The following is a 25,534-nucleotide window of genomic DNA, read 5'->3' as shown; positions in this document are numbered from 1 at the left end:
GGAAATTTGGGGCAGTGTTCTGCTGAAGCAGATGAAGTAATCTTTGCAACACTGGAAGCCGCTCTGCTTTTAGATGCTCAGAGCATTCCCAGCCAGTGCTATTAAACTCTACTGTGGGGGGTAAGGCGTGGGGGCGAGGCCAAGGCCAAATCACAAATAAATAAATAAATAAAAGCCTTGTTCAGATTTCCCTGCAATGTCAGTATTATATAAGGCTAGAGAATTTTGAATAAAGCACTAATGAAAATGATTTGCGGGATGATGGTGGTTCTAAACACAGCGATCTAATGTACACTCCCCAATTAATCCGCACATAAATCTTTTGAGGCCACTAATCCTTCAAGTACTAATGGCACAGGAGGTGATTTATCTCAAGGTCTGGTAATAATTGATCCAAAAAGCCTGCATGCCTCTGGGTGAACTAAAATCAGAAGCAGATCTGCTCCTTCTACAAACACTTCTAAAAGGCTGCACTTGACACTGAAGAAGGGAGTCCCAGTCGTCATTTACGGCAATGCATTTCTGCATGCTATAAACTTTTTGCTTGAGTCAGTCGCAAGGCAAAGATTAATTGAGAAACATTTTTTTTCTTTTTAATTATCTTTTTTTATAAGGTTTTGTTTTTTTTTTAATGTGGAACATCTTTAAGTCTTTATTGAATTTGTTACAATATGGCTTCTGGTTTGTGTTTTGTTTTTCTGGCCAGAGGAATGTGGGATCTTTGCTTCCTGACTAGGGATTGAACCCATGCTCCTGCACTGGAAGGCGACGTGTTAACCACTGATGGCCACGCAAGTCCCGAAATATCTTTACCTCTAACACCCAGCATGGGTGAGCTCTGCTAGCATGAAAATAAGGCTGTTAGAAGATATTCAGAATCTAACCCTCTCCCTTTTTTAAGTGTCTCCTTTCAGCCTTAAGGACTTTTCTTACCCTTTCTCCATGGGGTGGATGCTCCATCATAGGAGTCCATCTAATGGGTCACAGTACACAGGATCCAGACTGGGTGGACTAGCCTTCCCTGGGATGAAAATAAGACTTTCAAAGAGAAATGCCCTCTTTCTACCAGTATTGACAACCAGGGCTGATAGGAAGTTAGAGCTGTTGGCAACCATGCTCCCCACCAGGTAGAGAGGGGGTCACCACTAGTTGATAAGAGAAACAGTATGAGGAGCATTGTGATGACATCATTTGAGTTTCTGAATCCAGCTATGCCTGACCATGCTAGGAGATATCTGGTACATTTTTACTGAGATAACGAATTCATTTTTGTGAAACTTAGTTTTAATTGAGTTTTTGTTATTCTGGAAGAGTTCTGATTTACATGCCTCCTTGACCACTTCTTCAAGCTATTTTCTATTTAATGCAATATATGTTCTACTGCTACTTATCTAAACAAATGCATACACAGAAGGGAAGTAAAATCGAGAAGCATCGTCCCATAATACTTCTGACTAACCTAGACATTCACAATTAATAAGTGTCCCAAGCCCATGTCTGCCAAATTGTGAACTCTTCTTCCACAAAATCTCTTTCTTGATAGCAAATTTCATTTTTCTTTTTTTAATCTAAGGGACCTAAAACAGTGGTCTCCAAAGTGAGTGCATATACCAACAATCTTTGGAGTGTGGAAAGAAAATATTAAACCATCTATTTCTTTGTCTCTTGTCCATTAAAATTTTAGTTTGAGCATTTGTTATTAAATATTTATAATGTTTGCTTTTGGAACTAATATATTCTAAATTACATAAAAGTATAATTCTATATGTGTGTGTGTGTGTGTGTGTGTGTGTATGTATATATTTTGGCCACACAGCGTGTAGAATCTTAGTTACCAACCAGAAGTTGAACCTGTGTTCCCTGCGGTAGAAACCTGGAGTCTTAACCACCAGGGAAGTCCCCAAAGTATATAATTTATAAAGTAATAAACTCATATATATCATAGAGTATACTTAAAAATATGATGGGGTGTGTGAGCAAAAAAGTTTCATGGTCAGTAACTTAACCCTTCAACTGCTTTCTAAACCTCAATTTCCCTCTTGATGAGAGGCCTGAACTCATGAGATCTAAATTACTTTCCAATAACAGTAACAGACTATGAGCCTCCACTTCCCGACTATAATATCATAGTCAGCCCTCCATATCCATAGATTACCATCCACAGATAAAACTGACCTTGGACTGAAAATACTGGGGGAGGGGGATTCCAGAAAGTTCCAAAAGGCAAAACTTGAGTTTGCCTAGCTCTGGCAACTATAGGATATAGCATTTACATTATACTCACAACTATTTACACAGCATCTACATTGTAGTTACAACTATTAATGCATCATTTACACTATTAGATATGATAAGTAATTTTCAGTTCATTTCAGTTCAGTCGCTCAGTCGTGTCCGACTCTTTGCGACTCCATGAATCACAGCACGCCAGGCCTCTCTGTCCATCACCAACTCCCGGAGTTCACTCAAACTCATGTCCATCGAATCGGTGATGCCATCCAGTCATCTCATCCTCTGTCAACCCCTTCTCCTCCTGCCCCCAATCCCTCCCAGCATCAGAGTCCTTTCCAGTGAGTCAACTCATCGCATGAGGTGGCCAAAGTATTGGAGTTTTAGCTTTAGCATCAGTCCTTCAATGAACACCCAGGACTGATCTCCTTTAGAATGGACTGGTTGGATCTCCTTGCAGTCCAATTTAGAGATGATTTAACATATACAGGAGAATGGGTTGCACACTGTTTGCAAATACTAAGTCATTTAGGTACTTGAGCATCTCTGGGTGTCCGTATCCTTGGGGGTCCTGGACCCTGTAAGAAGTGGGTGTCCGTATCCTTGGGGGTCCTGGACCCTGTATATATAACTGACCCTAGACCCTGTACTATAACTGACCACAAGTAAGAAGTGAAGACAAAGGACAAACCATTTGGTCTTGAAATATTTCATTTTCATAGTATTCATGAACATTACTCCCACTGGTTGTTCTACAAACAATTAGTACCAGTTAGTCACTGGAATTCTTTTACAGGCTGAACTTAGTTGGCTACAGCTGTCACTGCTCAAAAAAGCTCTAATACAGCCCTCATTTAATCATACAGGATGGTGTAATTATACTTACATAATAGTCCTTGTTCTAACAATTTGTATTTCTAATGACATGCAATAAAAATTACTACACAACCCTCTCAAACAATAAATGAAGTCTGAGTTACCAACAACAAAAAAGCAAGCTAAACTTGTTAGCCGTTGAAAGCAGTTTTACTACAATGAAACTGACACAATACTTTAAAAATGGCATGTTTTAAAGTTTAATTTTCTATAGGAATTTCTGATGCATTAAACATAACTTACAAAGTGATTCTTATCTATGATGATCTCACACAAAATTAAAATTTGGTCATTTATTAGGAATTCTCCCTTCGTAAGTAACTAGAAAGAACTTATTTTTCTTCCACGAATGAGTTGTTCACTTTTGTATTCTTTTTTAAAAATTGTCATCTTTGTATAAACTCCCTCATAATACTACAAGAGGACAATAACACAGAAAAAATAAATAAATTCAGTCAAAATTTGTAATATGTATGTAATCCATACACACATGTGGGGATTGAAAACTCAAGTTTTGCCTTTTGGAACTTTCTGGAATCCCCCTCCCCCAATATTTTCAATTTTGTAATTACATGGCTATTTTCTTTAAATTCTAAAAAGTCTTTGGAAATTTTCATTTACTTGGTTAACTCCAATTTCTAGAGTTCTAGGAATTCCTTATAACTACAACTATTTGATTGAAAATCACTTATTTTTAAAAAATTGTTAAATATATATTGTTAGGTAGTTAGAATAGGGTAATATGTGAACCGTGAACTTCCAGATGTTCAAGCAGGTTTTAGAAAAGGCAGAGGCACCAGAGATCAAATTGCCAACATCCGCTGGATCATGGAGAAAGCAAGAGAGTTCCAGAAAAACATCTATTTCTGCTTCATCGACTATGCCAAAGCTTTTGACTGTGGAAAATTCTGAAAGAGATGGGAATACCAGACCACCTGACCTGCCTCTTGAGAAACCTGTATGCAGGTGAGGAAGCAACAGTTAGAACTGAACATGGAACTACAGACTGGTTCCAAATAGGAAAAGGAGTACGTCAAGGTTGTATATTGTCACCCTGCTTATTTAACTCATATGCAGAGTACATCATAAGAAATACTGGGCTGGAAGAAGCACAAGCTGGAATCAAGATTGCCGGGAGAAATATCAATAACCTCAGATATGCAGATGATACCACCCTTACGGCAGAAAATGAAGAGGAACTCAAAAGCCTCTTGATGAAAGTGAAAGAGGAGAGTGAAAGGTTGGCTTGAAGCTCAACATTCAGAAAACAAAGATCATGGCATCTGGTCCCATCACTTCATGGGAAATAGATGGGAAAACAGTGGAAACAGTGTCAGACTTTATTTTTTTGGGCTCCAAAATCACTGCGGATGCTGATTGCAGCCATGAAATTAAAAGACGCTTACTCCTTGGAAGGAAAGTTATGACCAACCTAGATAGCATATTAAAAAGCAGAGACATTACTTTGCCAACCAAGGTCTGTCTAGTCAAGGCTATGGTTTTTCCCGTGGTCCTGTATGGATGTGAGAGTTGGACTGTGAAGAAAGCTGATCGCCAAGGAATTGATGCTTTTGAACTGTGGTGCTGGAGAAGATTCTTGAGAGTTCCTTGGACTGCAAGGAAATCCGACCAGTCCATTCTAGAGGAGATCAATCCTGGGTGTTCATTGGAAGGATGGATGATAAAGCTGAAACTCCAAAACTTTGGCCACCTCATGCGATGAGTTGACTCACTGGAAAAGACTCTGATGCTGGGAGGGATTGGGGGCGAGAGGAGACGGGGACGACAGAGAATGAGATGGCTGGATGGCATCACCGACTTGATGGACATGAGTTTGAGTGAACTCCAGGAGTTGGTGATGGACAGGGAGGCCTGGCGTGCTGTGATTCATGGGGTCGCAAACAGTCGGACACAACTGAGCGACTGAACTGGACTGAACTGAAAGGAGTCCGAAATGGCTAAAAGACAAGGAAGGGAAAAGCCCGCGAAAATAGAACAAAGGAAGGTCAAAGGAAGGCCAGAGGACCGGGGTGAGGACTTCAGGTAGAACAAACAACACTCCTGGCTAACCCAATTTACGTAAGGCAGGCCCGGGGGAGGAAAAAAACAAAAAAGAGGAGCCAAAGGGCTCTCTCTCTCTCTCCCCAACCGCTGGAGCGCTCCGCTCTTCTCTTAGTGTCTTTGGGTCGACATGCCCTCACACCTCAAAGATGGATTTTCCTGCTATTATCTAAATAAAATAGAGCTGTAACACTGATTTGTCTAAGAGCTATAACACGGTCCGTTTGAGGCCTGAGAGGTACAACACGGTCTGTCCAAGACCTGAGAGCTGTGACATGCCGAGGGCTTTAATGTCCATCACTCCAAATCTTTGTTGTGACGAGACAAAACCGAGGAAAAAGAAAAGACGGAGGAATTTCAGCTTTAGCATCAGTCCTTCCAATGAACACCCAGGACTGATCTCCTTTAGAATGGACTAACACTCGCCTGACAATATGATCCAAAAACCTTTTAAATCAGGATGCTCAAGTTCTCTTTCTGAATGATTAAAATTGGATATAAAAATTCACAGGTAAGGCTGACCTTCCCTTTGAACTGATGATGTCTACTTATTCCTGCTGGAGGAAAACAGTGGACATCCTTCTTCACGGGGTATTCTAACTGTTTCTGTGTTTTAGAAGTGTAAAAATGGAAATGAACTAATGCCCCAAACAGGCTGTTATACAGGGTGTGGTTTGCTTTACAGGGAGCTGAAAAAAGCCTTAACTAAAAGCAGAAGAGTCAGGGAAACCGTCTTTTTTTTTTTTTTAACTCCACTACAAACAAAATAAACTATGACTTAAGGCATCATTTCATCCCTGCCAACCCCCAATGGCTTCATTAAAATACATCTTTACGTATTTGCTACTCAGATGAGCCACGAGAACACTTAGAAAAACAGACTACACAGTGTTAAAGAATTACAAAGAGTTCAAAGTTGTGCCTCTCCTAGATTTAACACCCACCTCCCTGTCAGCTCAAACTTGTCTTCTCTCTTCATAGCCAGTCTCAAAATGCACTGTATTGGGTTTATACCATGACCTTCAACTGGATATACCAAATCTGTCCTTTCAACCCTGTCCCCCCAACTCAACCCGGTATCTACCTGAAGGAATCCACTGCCCAGCCCCCAGCAGCGGTTGCTTCTTGCCTTTCCTGTTCCTCACATCCTCCTCCTGGCTCTCCCAGCATGAGACCTTGAAGTCATCCTCACCCATTCCTGGGGTGCCCAGTCATACAGGGAAAGAGAGCTGAGTTTAAATGAGAAGACTTGATTTGAATCCCACCACTGCTGTTAACACCATGTGACCCTGAACAAGTTACTTGACCCTTCTGAACCTATTTCATTATCTGTAAAGCTGGAAGACCACCATGCAGGGGTGGCTTTAAATAATAAATGAGATGATGTATTTGTATCTCCCTCCCTTCCTTCCATCTCCCCTGTCTTTTCCCCATTTCTAATATCTCTTCAAGAAACCTCCGTAAATCCTCATTTCTTTGCAGGCAAGCATAAGGAGTACTCACACACTTCTGTCCCTTCCCTGCAGCTACAAAAAAAGCCCAAGGCTGAGTGGTTTTGTGGGGAAAACAGGGAGACTGACTAAAGGGTACCAGAACCCAGAGGCTAGAGTAAATAATTAAAACTATCAAAAAAAAAAAAAAAAAAAGGAGAAAGTAGTGTCCCAAGGCTTGCTGTAGGAAGCAGAGGAAAGGAGCCCAGCTTAGGTGTTACTCACCAACTGGGGAGGTTCTTCCTTACCATATTTCACAGATTTTTAGTTTCTGCTAGTAAAGTGTTAAGAAAGCCTTCCTCAGTGATCAATGCAAAGAGATAGAGGAAAACAACAGAATAGGAAAAACAAGAGATCTCTTCAAGAAAATTAGAGATTCCAAGGGAACATTTCATGCAAAGATGGACTTGATAAAGGACAGGAATGGTATGGACCTAACAGAAGCAGAAGATATTAAGAAGAGGTGGCAAGAATACACAGAAGGACTGTACAAAAAAGATCTTCACGACCAAGATAGTCACGATAACGTGATCACTGACCTAGAGCCAGACATCTTGGAATGTGAAGTCAAGGGGGCCTTAGAAAGCATCACTAGGAACAAAGCTAGTGGAGGTGATGGAATTCCAGTTGAACTATTTCAAATCTTGAAAGATGATGCTGTGAAAGTGCTGCACTAAGTATGCCAGCAAATTTGGAAAACTCAGCAGTGGCCACAGGACTGGAAAAGGTCAGTCTTCATTCCAATCCCAAAGAAAGGCAATGCCAAAGAATGCTCAAACTACCGCACAATTGCACTCATCTCACACGCTAGTAAAGTCATGCTCAAAATTCTCCAAGCCAGGCTTCAGCAATATGTGAACCGTGAACTTCCAGATGTTCAAGCAGGTTTTAGAAAAGGCAGAGGCACCAGAGATCAAATTGCCAACATCCGCTGGATCATGGAGAAAGCAAGAGAGTTCCAGAAGAACTCTATTTCTGCTTCATTGACTATGCCAAAGCCTTTGACTGTGTGGATCACAATAAACTGTGGAACATTCTGAAAGAGATGGGAATCCCAGACCACCTGACCTGCCTCTTGAGAAACCTGTATGCAGGTCAGGAAGCAAGAGTTAGAACTGGACATGGAACAACAGACTGGTTCCAAATAGGAAAAGGAGTACGTCAAGGTTGTATATTGTCACCCTGCTTATTTAACTTCTATGCAGAGTACATCATGAGGAACGCTGGGCTGGAAGAAGCACAGGCCGGAATCAAGATTGCTGGGAGAAATATCAATAATCTCAGATATGCAGATGACACCACCCTTATGGCAGAAAGTGAAGAGGAACTCAAAAGCCTCTTGATGAAAGTGAAAGAGGAGAGTGAAAAGGTTGGCTTGAAGCTCAACATTCAGAAAACAAAGATCATGGCATCTGGTCCCATCACTTCATGGGAAATAGATGGAAAAACAGTGGAAACAGTGTCAGACTTTATTTTTCTGGGCTCCAAAATCACTGCAGATGCTGATTGCAGCCATGAAATTAAAAGATGCTTACTCCTTGGAAGGGAAGTTATGACCAACCTTGATAGTATATTAAAAAGCAGAGACATTACTTTGCCAACAAAAGTCTGTCTAGTCAAGGCTATGGTTTTTCAAGTGGTCATGTATGGATGTGAGAGTTGGACTGTGAAGAAGGCTGATCGCCGAAGAATTGATGCTTTTGAACTGTGGTTTTGGAGAAGACTCGAGAGTCCCTTGTACCGCAAGGAGATCCAACCAGTCCATTCTAAGGGAGATCGATCCTGGGTGTTCATTGGAAGGATGGATGATAAAGCTGAAACTCCAAAACTTTGGCCACCTCATGCGATGAGTTGACTTACTGGAAAAGACTCTGATACTGGGAAGGGTTGGGGGCGGGAGGAGAAGGGGACGACCAAGAATTAGATGGCTGGATGGCATCACCGACTCTGTGGACGTGAGTTTGGGTGAACTCCAGAAGTTGGTGATGGACAGGGAGGCCTGGCGTGCTGTGATTCATGGGGTCGCGGAGAGTCGGACACAACTGAGCGACTGAACTGAACTGAGTAAAGTGTTAGTCTCAGTCATGTCCAACCCTTGCGACCCCAAGGACTGTAGCCCACCAGGCTCCTCTGTCCATGGGATTCTCCAGGCAAGGATACTGGAGTGGTTTACTATTACCTTCTCCAGTGGACTTTCTCAACCCAGGGATCAAACCCAGGTCTCCTGCATTGCAGGCAGATTCTTTACTGTCTGAGCCTGAATAATTAAAAGCCAAAAGACCATATCTCCCAAATAACTTGAATACATAGTAATTCTACAAGTACCCTCTTTCCTAAAAGATAAAAAAATTTTAAACTCCTTATATGAGGGAAATTCACTCCTTAAATTGTAAATTGTTGTAAAAATTGTACCAAAAAAAAAAAAAAAAGAGAGAGTTCCCTAGTGGCATAGTGGTTATGATTCAGCATTTTCATTCCCATGACCCCAGTTCAATCCCTAATCAGGTAACTAAAATCCCACAAACCACACTGTGTGGCCAAAAACCCAAAAGAAAGAAAATGGAAAAGAAATTGCGTTATTACATTTCTACTCTGAACCTAGAGTTGCAGGATTCTAGCAGATCTCTTGCTTGGGAGCAGATGAGCAATGGCACTGCACAGAGTTTAGAACACTGACAGGAGCTGGTTTAAATCAAGAAGGGCTTGGCCATTCATCAGGTTAGGGAGATATTAGTCACCTTTGCTCTGCAACTTTTGGAAAGGGACAGAAGCTCCAGAACTTGGTAGGGACTACACAAGGTGTGAAGTATGGAGATCCAGTAGTCTGTGGCCAGGGGCTGGGGAGTGTATGTGCTCAGTCGCTAAGTCATGTCTGGACTCTTTGCAACCCCATGAACTTAGCCCTCCAGGCTCCTCTGTCCATGGAATTTTCCCGGCAAGAATACTGAAGTGGGTTGCCACTTCCTACTCCAGAGAATCTTCCTGACCCAGGGATCAAACCCATGTCTCCTGCGTCTCCTGCATTGGCAGGTGGATTTTTTACCACTGAGCCACCTGGGAAGCCCTGGCTGGAGAGAGCAGTTCACATAATCTCACATCTCACCTGCCAACATATGCCCTCAGCTTCCTTAGCATGAATGGGGGTGCTTCACCATCCAGGACTGAAGTCCCGCTCCACCACTAACTAGCTGTAGTGATCATGGATAAGCCACTCAATGTCTCTATGCCCCAGTTTCATTATTTGTCAAGTGGGGTTAATCATAGCACTGACCTCACAGGCCTGTTTTAAAAGCTAAATCAGAGGCACAAACTTTCAGTTGCAAAATAAATGAGTCATGGGTATGAAATGTACAGTAAGGGAAATGTAGTTAATAACTGTGTAATATATTTTATGGTGATATTATAACTAGATATAATATGGTGATCATTTTGAAATATATAGAAATACCAAATCACCATCTTGTGTACCAGAAACTAGCACAGCACTGTAGGTAAGTTATTCTTCAAAAACAAAATTATAGAAAAGGAAACCAGATATGTGGTTACTAGAGGTGGGAGTTGGGGGAGGCAGTCAAAAGGTCAAATTTCCAGTTATAAATAAGTACTAGGAAGGTACAGTACAACATGATAAATATAATTAACACTGCTATATGTTTTATATGGAAGTTGTTGAGAGTATATTCTAAAGTTCTCATCACAATTTTTTTCTATTTCTTTTTGTATCTACATGAGATGATGAATGTTCACTAAACTTATTGTGATACTCATTTAATGATGTATATAAGTCAATTCATTATGCTGTACACCTTAAACTTACACAGTGCTGTATGTCAATTATATTTCAATAAAACTGGAAAAAAGAAATAACAGAAATTTTTTTTAAAAAGCTAAATTAGTTTTTACATGTAAAGCACTTAGCACGTGTAATGTCCAGCATATGTGTTATGTAAACGTGTTCTTTTCCTTGCTAATCAGCTATGTCTTTATTTCTTCCAGAAAGCTCTCCTTAGTTGAACCCCTTAGACAGGACTAGGTTACTCTTTCTTCTGCCCTCTCAAATACATTCTGTTTAATCTATCAAAAGTAGAACCAAAATGAATTTAAATTGTGTGTTTAGGCATGTGCAGAGGATAGGCGTGAGTCTCCTGGGCCATCAAGAAGATTAATCAAAGGTTAAGAAGGAGTCCTGGGCAGCACTAGGGGGGTTGAGTTCCACATTGATCCAGGTCTGGACCCAGTCCTCTCCAGTGGTGGACTGCCTGGCCATCAGCACAGGTTTGGTTCTGGGCAGAGCCCTGTTTAGTGATCCCAGTATCATGGTCAAACTAGCTTCAGAGCCTTAATGTGGGGCCCCTGGAGGAGCGTCATCCTGCCCCCAGGGGTACTTTGGGCAAATCCAGGAGGAACTTCAGAGTTCAAGGAAGAAGAAGTTGATGATGTGATCCCCCATCCCGCTTTCCTGGGACATCAATCAATGGGAGATGGTGGAGTGTACATGACAGCTGCTGTGTTAACATCTCTCTTTGTTCCAGGCAGAATTTCTTATTCTGACTGTATTAGTTTGTGAGGGCTGACGTAACAAAGGACCACAGACTGGTGCCATAATAACAGAAATCTACATCTCACAGTTTGGAGGCTGGAAGTTCAAGATCAAAGTGTTGAGAGTATTGGTTCTTTCTGGGGGTTGTGAGGCAGAGCTGTCTACTTGGCTTATAGATGGCCATCTTCTCCCTATGTCTGCATATCATCTTTGTGTTGTATGGGTCTGTGTCCAAATTTCCTCTTCCTATAAGGACACAAGTGATACTAGCTTAGGGCCCACCCAAATGACCTCAATTTTACTTGATTACTTCAATTAAGTCTTCATCTCCAAATAAGATCAATTTTGAGGTGCTAGGGGTGAGGATTTCAACATATGAATGAGGGGGATACAATTCAATCCGTAATGCTGCCTAAAATTGGCGGGGGGCAGGGCAGAAGGAAAGCTCTCATCAAGTAAAATGAAAAAGACAAAAGCCCAGAAGAAATGGGCTGCCTGGACATGTCCAGCCTGTGATTTGATCTAGCATATATGCTTTACAGCAAATCAACTGGGAAAAGAAAAATGCTCCATGTTCAAGATAAGCCAGCATCTGGTACTGTGAGAATGATCTGTTCTCTGGAAGCTGCACCCAACAAAATACAAGAGGAAGAAGTTCAGTTCAGTTCAGTTCAGTTCAGTCGCTCAGTCGTGTCCGACTCTCCGCGACCCCATGAATCACAGCACGCCAGGCCTCCCTGTCATCTGGTACTGTGAGAATGATCTGTTCTCTGGAAGCTGCACCCAACAAAATACAAGAGGAAGAAGTTAAATCTCATGTAAAAGTATTATGAGCAAGTGAGAAAGACTTGGGATCTCCAGATGGCACTCTAGGGCTTGTGTTGCAAAGTCAGATCAAGTGTCTGGTGGGACGAGGAGAAGCTCACTCAAGATCAGCTTCTACCCACAGACATAGAAAATAAAATTGTGGTTAAAAAAGGGGAAAGATGGGGGAAGAGAGGGATAAATTAGGAGTTTGGGATTAACATACACACACTGCTATACAGTATATAAAATAGATAAACAATAAGGACCTACTGTATGGCACAGGGAACTATACTCAATGTCTTATAATAACCTATAATGGAAAAGAATCTTTCAAAGCATATATATTGGGACTTCCTTGGTGGCCCAGAGGTTAAGAATCCACCTGCCAATGCAGGCGACATGGGTTTGATCCCTGGTTCAGAAAGATCCCACATGCCATGGAGCAACTAAGCCCATGCACCACAGCTACTGAAGCCTGAGTGCTTAGAGCTCGTGTTCCACAGCAAGAGAAGGCACTTAATGAGAAGCCTGTGCACCGCAACGAAGAACAGTCCCCACTCGCCACAACTAGAGAAAGTCCAACTGTAGCAACAAAAACCCAGCCCAGCAAAACACAGATTAATAATTTTTAAAATTAAAAACATATAAAGCATATATATAAAACACAACACTGTAAATCAACTATATTTCAATAAAAATTTTTTTAAAAAGAGATAAGCTTCTCTTGGAGAAGAGAATGAGGTAATAAATGGGAATCAGGGGATGTCAACAATGTTGATGACCAGGCACGAAGATCCAGGAGGGAACTGACTAAAGTTCCAAAACCAAGCATGCATCTCACCACCCAAGATGGAGAGAAAAATCAATTCTCACCAACGCTGCAGAAGAGAACAGAAAAGCAGAGCCAACAGGTCATCTCAGTGATGTCAGATTGAGAAAGCCTCTAGTGAAAGTGTAGTCCCAAACACTCACGAGAGAGGAAATGAGATGATGCAACTCCATCATGAGAAAGAAATGCAGCTTGTTGGGCTATTATCTGTCAAGACAGAGAAAGAGGAGGGAAGGTCCAAAGCAAATGACAAGCTGAGCTGTGACCACGAGGAGCAGGAGAACTTGAAGAAAAGCTGCAATGACTCTGTCTTCTTCTCAAAGCCAAATTCTATCTTCTTCTGTAAACCAAAGCTTACGATCATTGGTTTGAGAGCGTGGGAGGCTGGATAAAACTTCTCAAGACAGAAGAGTACAGACTTGAGACAAAAAATAACCATAAAAGCAATGAAACTCGAACCACAGCAATTCAGGGAGAAGGCAGTATTACTGACCCCCTTTACAAACAGAAAACTAAGGCTCAGAGTGGAGAAACCTGCCCTAGATCTCACGGCTCCTAAGTGGCAGAGGCAACATTCAAGCCCAGGTCTGACTCTTTCCTACTTTGCTCGAGCTCTTTCCTGCTCTGCTCCAGCGCCTTCCTGGGTAACCTGCGTGCATCTGAGGATTCAGACAGCACATCTCTTCCTGATCCCTGGCAGAAGTGCTCTTCCTCTGAGATAGGAGAATATCTCAGCCCTACTCTCCAGCCCCCTATTTGCTGCAGGCTTTCCCCTTCCCTCCCCTCCTCTCTCCCAAATCTGCTATTTCCACTGGATCCAAAGGTGGAGTCTGTGGCAAGAAGACATCCTCTTGGACTTCCCTGGTGGCATGGTGGATAAGAGTCCACCTGCCAGTACAGGGACTATGAGCTTGATCCCTGGTCCAGGAAGATTCCACATGCCATGGAGCAAGTAAGCCCATGTGCCACACCTACTGAGCCTGAATGCTGCAACTACTGAAGCCCATGCTCCTAGAGCCCGGGCTGCAGAGCAAGAGAAATGACTGCAGCAAGAAACCCACCAGCACGAGGAAGAGTATTCCCACTTGCTGCAACCAGAGAAAGGCCGCGCAAAAGCAACCCACACACAAACAAAAGTAAATTAATTAATTAAGTTAAATTAAAAGGGATGTCTCTGGTGGCACAGGGGAGTGGACGGCAATCTGTCTGCCAATGCAGGGGATGTGGGTTCGAGCATCCAGGAATATTCCACGTGCCTCGGAGCAACTAAGCCGGTATGCCGCAATTACTGAGCACACGTGCCCTAGCAACAAGAAGCTGGAGCACTACAACGAAGAGTCGCCCCCACTTGCCACAATTAGAGAAAGCCCATGCACAGCAATGAAGACCCAACACAGCAAAAAGATATAAATAAATAAAAGAAGAAATCCTCTCCCTTCCAAGAAGCACTCTCCCCCAACCCAACCATCATCACGCTGGCTTCCCACCAAGGGATCTCTGTCACCTTATCCTCCTCCTTATGGACTGGGTTTCCCCTGAACACCCCCAACCAGGCAAAAAAAACTGAACTACCTCCTGGGTTTACTAAGCTCCTGCATGTACATGATCTTCCTTAACAGTCAAGATCCTGAAACACCACAAGGTTTTTAATTCACTTTGTTTTAAATTTTCCTGTAAAATATATCTAAATTATCTATATTTATTTTTAGTTAAAAAGCTTTTTTTCATAAGCGGTCCTACTTTTCCTCAAATTGTATCTTGATAGTATAATAAATTTTAGGATATGCATTCAGTTCAGTTCAGTTCAGTCGCTCAGTCATGTCCGACTCTCTGTGACCCCATGAATCACAGCATGCCGGGCCTCAGTGTCCACCACCAACTCCCGGAGTTCACTCAAACTCATGTCCATTGGGTCGGTGATGCCATCCAGCCATCTCATTCTCTGTCGTCCCCTTCTCCTCCTGCCTCCAATCCCTCCCAGCATCAGAGTCTTTTCCAGTGAGTCAACTCGTCGCATGAGGTGGCCAAAGTATTGGAGTTTCAGCTTTAGCGTCACTCCTTCCAATGAACACCCAGGACTGATCTCCTTTAGAATGGACTGGCTGGATCTCCTTGCAGTCCAAGGGACTCTCAAGAGTCTTCTCCAGCACCACAGTTCAAAAGCATCAATTCTTTGGTGATCAGCTTTCTTCACAGTCCAACTCTCACATCCATTCATGACCACTGGAAAAACCATAGCCTTGACTAGACGGACCTTGGTTGGCAAAGTAATGTCTCTGCTTTTTAATATGCTATCTAGGTTGGTCATAACTTTCCTTCCAAGGAGTAAGCATCTTTTAATTTCATGGCTGCAATCAGCATCCGCAGTGATTTTGGAGCCCCTAAAAATAAAGTCTGACACTGTTTCCACTGTTTCTCCATCTATTTGCCGTGAAGTGATGGGACCAGATGCCATGATCTTTGTTTTCTGAATGTTGAGCTTCAAGCCAACTTTTTCACTCTCCTCTTTCACTTTCATCAAGAGGCTTTTGAGTTCCTTTTCACTTTCTGCCATAAGGGTGGTGTCATCTGCATATCTGAGGTTATTGATATTTCTCCCGGCAATCTTGATTCCAGCTTGTGCTTCTTCCAGCCCAGTGTTCCTCATGATGTACTCTGCATATAAGTTAAATAAGCAGGGTGACAATATACAATCTTGACGTACTCCTTTTCCTATTTGGAACCAGTCTGTTGTTCCATGTCCAGTTCTAACTGTTGCATTACCATCATTTAATTATTGTTATTACATTAGAAACTCTAGTAAAATAATTAATTCTAATTTGATAAGTCAGCCCACTATTCCCTACATAATATATGTAATTTTGTGAGCACTTCAGTCACCAGATACATTCTAACATAGAGAAACACTTACCTTTGCTAATGGTCCTGTGTAGTAGTTACAAAAGAAAGGTGAAACAAAGTTTCTGTTGGCCTCAATACATTTCCATTGACTTCGAAAGTCATAGCTCTGTTTCTCTAAGCATTCTGTGATGGCCTAGAAGGCAGATAAGATTTTGTATTCATCCTTCTATCTCTAGCATCTCTCCTGAGGAATCAGCGTATGACAGATACCCAATGACATCAGAGTTTACTTCCTAACTAAGAGGCAGCAGGGTATAATGGTTAAAATCCTGCTCTCTAGAACCTGCCTCAGTTTGGGTCCCAGCTTCATATTTAATTAGCTTTGTAGCCTGGGCAAGCCTCTATACCTCTCCAGGGCCTCCGTTTCCTCCTCTGTAAATAGGGGATAAAAATGGTGCCTACCTAATAAAGTTGTGTGAAAATTAAGCTTAAAAAACATATGCAAAACACTTAGGGTCTGAACCATCTGAAGGGCTAAGTGCTAGCCATGATTATTATTTACTCAGCAAACATTTATTGGCCCAGGTTATTATGGACTAAATGTTTGTGTCCTCTTAAAATGGATCAATCAAAGCCTTAATTCCTAGCATGCTGGTGATCATGATGGAAGGTAAATAAGGTTGAGGTTAGGTCACAAAGGTGGGTTCTTCACGATGGGATAAGGAAGAAGAGACAGAGATGGCTCCCTCTCTGTGCAAATGCACCTAAGAAAGGCTGTGTGAGCACACGGGGAGAAGGTCACCTTCTGCAAGCTAGGAAGGTGGTCCTCACCCAGAAACGGACCATGCCAGCACCCAGATCTCAGACTTCCAGCCTCCAGAAACGTGAGTAATAAATGTCCGTGACTTAACCCCCACCCCCACCCCACCCCCGCCCCAGGCTGCGGTATCTTGTTACAGAAGCCTAAGATCAGAAATTCATTCCCAGACAGGTTTTCAGGTCACTGGGTGCCACTTCCTTAATCAACCCTGTGTTCCCCAACCCCAATTTTCCATGTTCCCACTTGGACCACTTCAACCTTCCAAGTTTCCACTTAGATTTCCTTCCCTTTGGCAGCTGAGGTGTTGGTAACCTTTGATCCACCTCTCCATCCCCATCTGGAGGATTCCTGGCTCTTCAGGAGTGGCTTCCTGCCTGACCAGTTCTGCCAGCCTCCAACAACCACCCAAGCTCCAGCAGATATCACACTGCCCAGGGCATCAACATTTGGACTGCCCCTTTCCCCTTGTTCCTGCTCCCCTTGCACCTGCAGCTGGGCCAGACTCTGCTTCCCTTGTATCACTTCTCTAATTATACCTGTTTACTACCTATCTTCCCCTCCAGACTGTCAGGGGCTGCTCTGAAGGCAGATACCTATTTTGCTGACATTGTATCCATTTCTAGGTCCAGCCCAACACTCCATTCATTCATTCACTCCCTGGACAACCCCTGAGCTGCTCCTGATCCAACATTCTGAGTGATGCTGTACATACAAATAATATGAAACCATCCCTTCCCTCAAGAACCACCCAGTCTAGCAGAACAACAAATAACTGTGACCCAGCACACTGCAGGGGTCACAGTGACCACGGAACAGGGATGAGGCAGGAGACAGTGGATAAGCCTGCTCAAGGGGCTTGGCTTGGGAAAGTCTTCACAGAGAAAGTACTTGAGTTAGGTCTTAAAAATATGAGCAGACATTCCTTAGGCTGATGGAAGGAGCTGAGACATCCCAGGCAGAGAGGAAAGTATTCCCAGGAGCCAGAAGAGCGAAACAGCAAAAATGTTCTCAGGTCGGTAGGTAGGACGAGCTGGCAGGAAGGCAGCCTGAGGTGCACCTATGAGCCCAGGGCTACAGATGTCTTCTGACCTTTGGCTCTGCACACAGCAGGTATGGCAGATGCCACCCACTCTGGCCGACACACCCTTCCCCTGGCCGATATGTGGCTAAACCACGTTTTAGTGACCACATTCACTGTGTCTGCCACTGAGATAAATGCTCCCCTTAAAATGCATTACCTGGACTTCCCTGGTGGCTCAATGGTAAAGCAGCTGCCTGCCAATGCAGAAGACATGGGTTTGATCCCTGCTCCAGGAAAACCCCACATGCCATGGAGCAGCTAAGTCCATGCACCGTAACTACTGAGCCTGTGCTCTGGAGCCCGGGAGTTGCAAACACTGAAACCCATGCACCCTAGAGCCCGTGCTCTACAAGAGAAGACACTACAATGAGACGTCCGAGCACTGCAACCAGAGAGAAGCCCTGCTTTGCACTACTAGAGAAAAGCCCACACAGCACGAAGACCGAGCACAGTCAAAAACAAAAACAAGTAAAATTTTTAAAAAATGCATTACCTTAGTTCATTCTCACAATGACTTTCAGAGGTAGATGTAAATTCTGTTTTCAGACGAAGAAACTCAGGCACCAGATGACTAGGTAACTCTCTTGTGGCCACACTGGTAATAAGTACTGGAGGTGTGATTCCAACCCAAGTTGGTCTGATTACAAAATTCGTATCTTCTGACACCCACTAAGCCTGTGTAGGTGACCTGAGGCCCTTGATATGTCCCCATCATAATGAAATGGAATTCCCTCTTTACTGACTTGTCTCCCTCTAGGATCTCATGAGGGCGAGGCTTTGTTCACCACTGTACCCCTAGCATGTGCCAGAGGGCCTGGCAGGGTATGGCATTAATAATGCATGCAGAGGATGACTGCATGAATGAACAGGGCTTTGAACTCTCTTCCAACGTGCACTCTCACCCTTCTCTGTCCTTGAAAGTGAAGGAATCTGTATCATTATCCTGAAGCCAAGATCTGAGTAGAAAACCCAAGTTCACTTGTGCCCTTTTCTGCTCTGGTCAGAGGGAGAAAACCTCCTACAGCACTGAACTCTGAAGCTACACGGATGGAAACCCCCGCCCCCCACCCCCGCCAAGTGCAGGGGCTTCTGCCACCAGCCATGCACAAATGCGTTAACACCCTTTAAGAGGCCCGCTGACAAGGCTGGTCTGTGTCTGGCATCTGGGAACTTGCATTGAAGGAAGGTTCCACCATAAGGACAGAAGAGCCTGGAGTGCTGCAGTCCATGAGGTTGCCAAGAATCAGACACGACTGAGCGACTGGACAACAACCAACAACTACCACCATTCCCAGGACTTCAGCTGCTCACTGTCCCTAAACAGTCTGCATAAACAATGTGGTTTAGGTTAAATACCTGCTTCTCCTCTGGGAGTCTGAACTTCTGTGCTATGCAGAGGATGCCAACATAATAGGTCCCCCCTCCCCAAATATCCTGGGCACTGAGTCTCTAATGAAGTTCCCTGGTTGGCAACATTTCATACGTGTGGTCTGTTGGAATTAATCATGGCCTATGCGACTCCCCTAGGAGAGGACACTTGGAAGCCTGTGCCTGGTGTCCTCGGATCCAAGTGGCTTCTTCTATTTACTGATTTTGCTTTGTGTACTCTCACAGTAATAACCATAGAGGTGAGACTCTGAGTCCTCTTAGCAAATCACAGAAACTGGAGGTGACCTTAGAGATCCTGACACAGCATCTCTCCCATAAACAAGACTGAGAAATGCTTCTTGCCTAGTCCTGACCATTAACCAGCGGAATCACACACCCTCGGCCCACAGGGGCCAAGTAGGAATGTAAAATTGTGCAACCGGCTCAGTGGGGTGGAGGACGCCAAGGCGAGTCTAACATAGGTGGCAACTGCCCAGCTCTGACCTCAGCAGCACACCACAGGCAGAGTTGGGCGGAGATCACACCCATGGATACCAAACCCTCTCCCTCTGCTGATGGCAGGTGCTTCCAGATGGGAACACAGAGTACTTCGGTGGCAGGCTTTGGCCTCGTTCCAAAGCCCAAGATAAATGCTTTATATCCTCTGATACAATGAGGATTCCTTTCATGCAAAATATGAAATAAAATTAGATGTTAGTCTCAAGTCTGTGAAACCACAGGGAAGGTGAGACACGGCTTAACTTCATAGGACCCAACAGCAGTGGGCTACCTCCCTTCTTGGATTTCTTTTCTGTAGCGAACCTGACCTACATGACAGGGATTGTCAGCACCCACTCTCAGAATCCGCTTATGCCAAGTTATGCTAAGGAGACTAGACACCTGGAAGTACAGATTTTTAAGCCATTAAGCTGAGCTCGCAAAGGCGTGAGAGGAGGAAAACTAAAACTTGATGGCTCCTCCTTGCACAAAGGACTCTTGCTCTGGCTTACAAAGCTCCCCAGATTCTAGGTTGACTATGATTAACAGTAATAGTCAAGATGGGGAGGGGCCAGTCATGATTCCAGGACTTTGCCTGAAGGACTACAGGGATCCCTTATCTTATGAAGGCAAGTTCATACTTGGCTCTGTCCCCAAGTAGCCCATCCCACTACCTGGTAATGCTGGCCTTTCTGGAAGCACTGAAGAGGTGTGTCCTCACTCCCCTGTTTACATGGAGTTGGGGTCCTCACTGACCTTGGTCTCCTCAGAACCCTCTCCCCACTCCTTCCCCATATCAGAGGCTTCTCTTCCAGCTACCCCTTCCCACTAATCCCTATGTCCCAGTTCCCAGCACCTGTCTATGCCCCTCCTGAGTCACACCTACCTCCTCAGCTCTATCAAGTTCCTGTATGCCCAGAATGCAGAGCCCACTGCTAGCCTTGTCCCTTCCCTCACTCTTATTCCAGTCCATTTCCAAATGCCTCCAATCCACTGGATCTCTAACTGAGGCCACCAGACCAGCAGCATCAGCATCACCTGGGTACTTATTGGAGATGCAGATTATCAGGGTCCCATTCCAGACTGACTAACTCAGGAACCAAATTTGGGGTGGGGGGTGGTCAGCAATGTATGTTTTAACAAGCTTCCAGGTGATTCAGATACAGCCCAGTGTGTGAGGACCACTGAACCACACACTTCCTTTTGCTTATTCTAAGGAATGAGGAAATGGAAGTAACTTTCTAAATCTGGCTGATTTTTCTATTTCCCTTACTCGCCAGTAATATAAGATCCAAACACACAACCCAAGTTCAATATAGTGGGCCTCTAAAATGCCTACAGGTATTTAAAAAATTCATGATCCATTTGTAACTGTAGACAATGAAGATGATTCTCCACATTGCTAGAGAGAAAACACACGGCCATGCAGCAGCCTGGAAAAGAAAGAACGGAAATGCACAAACTCATGCCGAAACGTACATCAGCCTACTCGGAGTATACGAAAATAAAATCAATAGTCTGCTAATGCAGGGGAAACGGGTTTGATCCCTGGTCTGGTAAGATTCCACATGCAACTAAGCCCGTGAACCACAACCACGGAGCCCGTGTGCTTCAAGTGCTGAAGCCCGGAGCCCGGAGCCTGCTCCGCAACAAGAGAAGCCCACACACCGCAACCAAGAATAGCCCCTGCTCGCTGAGACTACAGAAAACATGTGCAAAGCAATGAAAACCCAACACAGCTACAAAAAATAAATAAATAAATAAATAATTTAAAAGATTTTTAAAAAGAGAGCCTAATAAAAGCTGCAATCTATGAATATGAGCTGTATATTCTTATATATTATGTAGAATGGACAGATGTTAATCAACAGACTATCAAACAATATTTTAGTTCAAGTGTTTAAAATGTCCACCATCAGCACAAGTACATTTATTTTTTGGTGCATTATTAACATTTGAGTGGTGCATGATTTTTTAGGGGGCATTGTATCGGCATATAGAGTACTAAATCGCTGTCTACTTACTCCCCTTCACCTCCAAGAATCTATGTATTAATTCTTCACTCAAATCCTTTGGAACATCAGGCACTACAGGTACTAGGCCTCAAGGCAAATAAAAAGATGAGTCAAAACCAAAATAAAATTGAAAAACGCAAAGTACTCAATTTACATTTTCAGTATTTTCCTAGACCACTGAAACTAGGGAATCTATACAAAACTGATTTTCCTCTTCCTCTATCCGGTTTTCCTTAGAAAATGATTAAAAAAAAAAAAAAGGATGGCTTAATAAATAAGCTCATGAAAAGATGTTTAGCACCATTGGCCATCAGAGGAGTGTGAATCAAAACAACTTCACACCAACTAGGATGGCCAAGAAAAAAAAACTAGAGAAACTGAAACTCTCACACATTGCTGATGGGATTGTAAATGGTGCAGTCACTTTGGAAAACAGCCTGGCAGTTCCTGAAAATGTTAAATACAGAATTAACATACGTTTTTCACTTGTAGGTATGCCAGTTCAGTCGCTCAGTCGTGTCTGACTCTGCACGACCCCATGAATCACAGCACGCCAAGCCTCCCTGTCCATCACCAACTCCCGGAGTTCACTCAAACTCATGTCCACAGAGTCGGTGATGCCATCCAGCCATCTCATTCTCTTGCGTCCCCTTCTCCTCCCGCCCCCAACCTCTCCCAACATCAGAGTCTTTTCCAGTGAGTCAACTCGTCGCATGAGGTGGCCAAAGTATTGCAGTTTCAGCTTTAGCATCAGTCCTTCCAATGAACACCCAGGATTGATCTCCTTTAGAAAGGACTGGTTGGATCTCCTTGCAGAATAAGGGACTCTCAAGAGTCTTCATGAAAACGTATGTCCACATAAAAACATGAATGTTCAGAGCAGCATTATTTATAACAGGCAAAAAGTAGAAACACCACAAATATCCATCAACAGACGAATGGATAAACAAAATGTGGCATACACTTACAACAGAACATTATTTGGCAATAAAAAGAAAGCTCTGATACATGAGGCAATGTAGATGAATTTTGAAAACATTATGCTAAATGAAAGAAACCAGAATACAAAACCACATACTGTATGATTCCATTTATATTGAATGTCCAGCATAGGCAAATCTATAGACAGAAAGTTGATTAGTGGTTATTTAGGTTGGGGGAGGCAGGAGATTAGAAGGGAACAGCTAAGGGGTGGAAGGAGTAGTACTACTTTTAGGGCAATAAAAATGTCCTGAAATTGATTATGGTGATGGTTGCACAACTTGGTGAATATACTCAATACCAATGAATTGTACACTTTATTGGTGAATTGTATGGTATATGAATTACATCTCAATAAAACTGTTTTTAAAAAATGACATACAGGAGGACTTCGCTGGTGATACAATGGTTAAGATACTGTGCTTCCACTGAAGAGGGTATGGGTTCAGTCCCTGGCTTGGGGAACTAAGATCCCACAAGATTTACAGCATGCCCCCCCTCCCGAAAAAATGACCTCGAAGCTAGAAGAAAATTACAAACAAACTCAGTTAACTAAAAAGTGTTAGGTACCCCAAATATGTGACTTCTTCTGTTTCTTTTGCACTGTAAATTTCTCCCAAATGAAGGTAAGATATTTTTTTTATCATTGTACAGTTTACAATCACTTTTATAAGTAAGGTCCTTTTGAGTCCTTACTACATAATCTTAGAGAGACAACTGTCTACCTAATTTTATATTTAGGGACATGGTGGCTCCGAGTTTATGAGGCTTACTGCTGCTCAGTCAGTTGGTCACGGTAAATATCAGTTCTTCTGCACCTGAATCCTGTGCCCTTCCTTCCACACTATGGAGCATCTTGGGGTACTGTGTACAGACCATCTGGTTGATATGCAGAGGTAGCACTGCTGACTGGTCTCAAAAAGGAGATTGCTCAAGACTTGATTTTCCTGGGAGCTGGACTAGTTATTCTAACACCTAAAATCAAGCCAAGTATAATCTAATTGATCAGAGGTCTTGTAATACCATAGAAAGAATCCTTTGCTGTTGATTTCTTTGCTCTTTTGGAATTTATTTCAGTTTGGGCTCATCTTTTTATTTGTTTCAAAGTCTAGACCGTGAAGTATTAATCTTCCCAATATCTCTGATCACTTATGTATTCTGAACCACATTCTTGATCTATAACAGTGCCTTTGTTAGATCATGAATGAAACCATTTTTATTAGTTTGCTAATTCACATTTCTGGTCTCAATGAAAAGCATGTCCTCAAATCACAACCTGGACAATTTTAAGCAGATGCAAGAGGATGACATTCATTATTACAAAGCTTTTCTAAAAAATTATGAGTCTGGGATTAACAGATATACACTACTGAATACAAAATAAACAAAAAGGACCTACTGTATAGCACAGTGAACTATATTCAATATCTTGCAAAAACCTATAATGGAAAAAAAATCTGAAAAATAATATATATGTGTGTGTAACTGAATCACTTTGCTATATACCTGAAACTAATACAACATTTGTAAATCAACTATACTTCAATTAAAACAACAACAAAGCTTTCCCAAATTATATACAAACATTTTTAGAACCAGAAACAATGTCCTTGGACCATTAGACTCACTTAACATTAAAGCAGAATCGAAACAGTTAGGGGTCTTTTAGAAAATCATTTCAAATATTTCTGAAGTCTAGTTGTGATCTCCTCCTATATATACCCTAAGCAACAATACTTTTTCTTAATGTTTATTCCAACTACTTTCAAAAATGAGTTTGAGTCACTATTAAAAAACAAAAAACTAAGCCCAATATAAACAGGACACCCAAAATAAAGCCAGTTAAATGCAGTGCTCCAGTCAAACCAAAAAGGAAGGCCTCATAGGTTCAGGTTGTCTCCCTTCAAAGAAAGCACATGCATTTTAAAAACCTGGAGTTTTGGTGCCAAGTCCATCAGGTCAGCAACCCAGGAATTTCCAAATGTTTATCCATATTCTGTAAACATGATTTTACTTTTACTCTATATTCCTATTCAACCTTCTCTGTACCCTACCAGCCAGAAGCTCAGGGGCTGGGAAGAGGGGGTAAGAGGGTATTCTTTAATAAGTAGAGACTTTCTGTTTGGGACAAGGAAAAAGTTCTGGAAAAAGATTAGTGATGGCTGCACAACACGGTGACAGTGCATAATGCCACTGAATTGTCCTCTTAAAAACGGTTAGGAAGTTCCTGGTGGTGGGTGAGGACTCTGCTTTCATCACCTGGGGCCTTGTCAGGGAGCTAAGAACCGGGAAGCCACACAGTGTGGTGAAAGAAAAGAAGAAAAATTATTAAAATGACAAATTTTATGTTGCATTTTATCACAATAATAATAAAAGTATCTAGAAATAAAAATCACATAGCTAGTATACTAACCACATGTCCAAATCTTGCTTAAGGTGCCTAGCTCCCTGGGGCGGAGGAGCTGGGCCCATAAAGCTGTTAAGTGTGTTTGTCCTGGTCTGGCAAAATGATGGTTCAAATATAGGACCGGATGGAAATGTAGGAAAATATACTGTAAATTACTTCTTTAAACTGGACAAAAAAACTTCAGCCCAACATACCCTCTGCCAGTGTTTCTCAAGAGATAATACTCAAAGGATCCCCTGAGGACCTTGATTGAGCAGGCCAGGGTAGCTGTGAAATCCCATATTTCAACACGCCCCCAGGTAATGCAGATGTTGCTGGACCCTGGCTCACTCAGCAAGTCCCCAGAGCGCTTGAAGTAACGCAGCCACCCTCTAGATCTAACCGCTCTAGAACCACTGTCCTCTCACCGGGAAACGCCGAGGGTTATTCACAACCTTCGTAAAAATGCGCTGAGAAACCACGATGGACGATCTCACCGCACCCAGCGTACGAAGAAAACGCACCCACCCCCGGGACTAGAAAGCAGCCACAGGCGATAAGGAAAGCTGACAGAGCGGTAGTTTCGCAGAAAGCCCTCAAGCCGACTTCAGAACAGTCTTGAAAGCACCCTTCTCAACCTCGAAGAATGCCTGGAATTCAGTGGCCTTTCTCCAACACAAAGATGTCCAACTCAATTTTGACCGAGCTCCCT

At 42.9% G+C, this 25,534-nt stretch overlaps 1 protein-coding gene across 1 annotated transcript in view; it reads right to left on the bottom strand.

Moving 5' to 3' along the window:
• TJP2 (tight junction protein 2) overlaps positions 1-25,534 on the bottom strand; it is a 130,772-nt gene that overhangs the window by 104,057 nt on the left and 1,181 nt on the right. The gene's annotated exons all lie outside the window — the stretch shown is intronic.

The sequence above is a fragment of the Moschus berezovskii genome, chromosome 7 (genome assembly GCF_049115385.1).
Source record: "Moschus berezovskii isolate FMDL1 chromosome 7, NW_MosBer_1.0, whole genome shotgun sequence".
Classification (NCBI taxonomy): Eukaryota; Metazoa; Chordata; class Mammalia; order Artiodactyla; family Moschidae; genus Moschus; species Moschus berezovskii.
Note: the sequence above shows the minus strand (reverse complement) of the source record. Positions and strands in the feature narration are given on the sequence as shown.